The sequence below is a fragment of the Brassica napus genome, unplaced genomic scaffold (genome assembly GCF_020379485.1).
Source record: "Brassica napus cultivar Da-Ae unplaced genomic scaffold, Da-Ae ScsIHWf_2308;HRSCAF=2979, whole genome shotgun sequence".
Taxonomy (NCBI): domain Eukaryota; kingdom Viridiplantae; phylum Streptophyta; class Magnoliopsida; order Brassicales; family Brassicaceae; genus Brassica; species Brassica napus.
Genome location: NW_026015691.1, coordinates 24,765 through 28,371, shown reverse-complemented (window position 1 = coordinate 28,371; position 3,607 = coordinate 24,765). Strand labels below are relative to the sequence as shown.

Sequence of the window (3,607 nt, the reverse complement as noted above, 5' to 3'; positions counted from 1 at the left end):
GTTTAGTGCTGACCCGAGTCGACCAAAATCTTGAACCCTAATTTGATGAAGACCATCAGGGCTACAGACAAATGCATGGTTATGTTTGCGAAAAGATTCTTCCGACCAAACATATTGTGTGAGGTGTGAATACTTGTGTTTAACCCACTTCAACACAAAGCTTCCTTCCCTTGGTAATATAGAAAATGCCTAAATCACAAAGAAGCTCCAACATGGTTATATCAAAAGATGAACGTTTTAAAGTAAATTTCCAGATTCTTTTAATGAATTAAAAAATCCTTATTATCTTAGATCTTATTTCCGTCAAATCTTCCAACGCTACCATATAAAATCAAAACGAACAGGATTTTTAGAAAACATGAAACTGTTTTTATTTGATAGTGGTCTGATCTGTCGTGTAAAGATATCGAGATTTAAGTAGAGAAAAACCAAAAAAAAAAAAGAACAGGCACCTAGATTTACATTACACATTCAGCTACATTGGCTCTCTTGCACTTGTTCTTTCCCTCTCTATCATAAATGAGCCACCTCTCTAAACCTCGTAAACAACCCACACAGCAAACGGATTCATAAATTATAAGTGTTGTAGCCACCAGCATCAGAAGCTGGTCTATATTCCGTTCCATAAGTTTGCCCATTCAGTGACGGCGTGTAGGTGGACGCCGACGGACCCGCAAGCTGAGAGTATGCTGTTGGTCTGTACTGCCCCGTCTCTGTGCCCATGTAGCTGCTCGCGAGCGGCTCTTGAAGGTTGCTTAGCTGAGGAGGGTACGCAGGTACATAACCAGTATCCACTCTAGCATATCCCCCTGAAACCGAAGCCGGTTCCTTGTGATTGCTGATGAACTCCTACACATAGGTAAACGACCATACAGTTTAATGCGAGGAAAGAACCAGACGGTTAGCATGTAAAAGGAAGAGTAATCTTAGTATTTTGTTATACAATGCCATTTCATGTAACATATGTATATATATAGATGAAATGTGTTCTTATGAATTAGTTGCTGAGCAGTTTGTACTTGAGAGATGTCCCTTTGATTTCCACTGTGATTTGATCAGGATGGACTCTCTTGAATGGTAATGGTAGCTCCGCTTCTTCTACGGATGAAGGCTATATTAGCTCCTTCTAAACCAATGATATCCTCCGCATAGGAAACGGTATTTGCATCGTCTGAGATACCTGGTACGAAACACCCATTATAGAAAAATCTTCACTAGTTCCAAGAGATTAAATAGAAGCGATAAGACAAAGACGCTAGTAGAAGACCAAAAAAGAACAAGAACGTGATAACTACCTGTGTAACAAAAGCAGCAGAAACTCGAGCGAGGCCAGGGGAGTGTCTGGCGGAGAGTGCAGGATCCTGACTGTATATGAAGCTCCGAAGGCTGAACAAATGACTCCACCCGAGTATCCCGCTCCAAAAACAGAGCTTCCCTCCGTGCCATGAGATCAGACTCGATTGCATTTGACAAAGCAGCGTGGAGAGCTGACTTGTTGTTAGCTAACGGTTCTTCCTGACGAACTTGAGAGACTCTAGCTAGATACTAAAGAGAAGAAAATAAATCACAGAAGTTAGGTTATTCCGAGAGAATTGAAAAAAAGGAAGAAGTCGTTTCAGAGAATCAAGCTTACTTGTTTCTCGAAGAGGAACCACAGAATGGTCGAGTAGGAGTAGGAATTTCCTCAGGTGTCCTACAACACCTTCTAACGCCTTTACGATCTTTAAAGCTTCCCTGCAAATCCACTATCCTCTCATCTTGCGCAGCATAAAACGGTGTGTGTCCTCTGGCAACAAGAAAACACAGTGTACTTATAATCATCCGGTTTAACAACTCCAGAGATGACAGTTAACTGAGAAATAACAAACATAGATAATGTTAGTACCGTCTGATAAAATGCGAACCGATGCACCAGAGTTCTCTACTATAGATTTAATAGAGGACCCTTGTTTCCCGATTAAATTAATCGCCTGCGAAGATGCAACTAGTAAACGCACTGAAGAGAAGGCACCTCCAGCGTTCTGAAGATCCTCATCATCATCACTATCAGGCAACCCCGAAACTCTTCGAACCACCCTTACAACTGCCTCCATCGCAGGGGACATGTATGCCTCTGGTTCTTCCTTTGCAGATATCATCACCTAAACATAACAAAGGACACTTAAAACTACAATCAAACCCATAAAGCAATCAAAACTGAAACTTCGACTTAAACGGAATAACTCAAGTGGACACTTCAAATACAATCAAACACAGGAGAAAGCTTGCAACTTTCACTAGAAAGAGCATCGCAATGATCATACCCCCATGAATCTGAATACTGATGCTAACAAAAACCCTAATTTTCTCTAATTAGGTTTAAGAAAGTTACAACCTTTAGAAAAACCCAATTCGGAACGATAAAGGAGAGATACTAACAATGCGATCAGGAGTTGTGGTGGGACCGTCGAGGACTTTGATGCGAGCGCGAGTCTCCTCGCACATCTTTCTGATGATATCTCCTTTGCGTCCGATTATAGCTCCGACCTTAGATACAGGAACGATCACACGAAAACACGCAATCCCCAGGCCATCCTGGCCATCTCTCCGCCGCGGAATCGTTCGCATCGGGGGCAGTCTCGGCAGTTAGGGTATCCGGCTGATTCGATTCGGGGAGGCGCCGGAGGCTTCGTTGAGCAATGAGGAGGCAGTGACTCCCGAAGGTGTGAGGTTTTCATTCTCGGGGAAGTTTGTAGCACCGTTCTCGGCGGAATCTGCGACGGCGGCCATTAGAATCGGAACAAATTAAAAAAAAGGGGATAGCGAGCGAGCGAGAAGGAGAAGATGATTTGACCTTTGATTATATACGATGTCGTTTCAACTCAGATGTTTAGGCCTTTGGGCATGTTATGTAGATTAGGCCCGTAATGATATTAAATTGGGCTTCTTTTAGCCCATGAGCTATATTCTTTTTTCTTCCGACCAAAAGCCATATTCATGAACGCTCACAACGAGGAATAATGCTTTCCCTAGCATTCATAAAAAAATCACCATTCATTACGAATAATTTTCTTTCTAATTTCCTGGCATTGTTTTTGTGTAAAGAAATAAAGGAGAAAGTTGTTGCTTTTTAAATATGGGATGGAACAACCATTTTTTTTCATTCCTCCAATTTTATTTCTTTACGTTCATTTTCTATTCGTTCCTCTTGTTTCCAGAATGGTCACCAGTCGGACGAATATTTATGGTCTAACTGTTGACCAAAGAATGAAAAGGAATAATGCATTCCTTACTATTCCAAAACTTTTTTACCGTTTACAATGAATAGTTTTCCTTTTCATTCATTTTATTCTAGAGGAATATAGAACAAATTGTTCCTTTCATTCCTCTAATTTTATTCCTCTGCATTTTTTTCCTAATCATTCCTAATGTTCCTATAATGGTCACCAGTTAAACCTAAACTTATAAACATCTTCCGATAGACGAGTATTTTTTCAAAAAGCCATTTATATACGATGTCGTTTCAATTCTTTGTTGATATTGGGCAAGCGCGATGACCAATTGTGCGAATCAACGGTTCCTCTCGTACTAGGTTGAATTAATATTGTGACGCGGGCATCAATAGGGT

The 3,607-nt window shown here is 40.9% G+C and overlaps 1 pseudogene; it reads right to left on the bottom strand.

Annotated features, from left to right (window-relative positions):
- Nucleotides 1–354: 354 nt before the first annotated feature.
- On the bottom strand, nt 355–2,823 carry LOC111198133 (annotated as a pseudogene).
- Nucleotides 2,824–3,607: the final 784 nt, after the last annotated feature.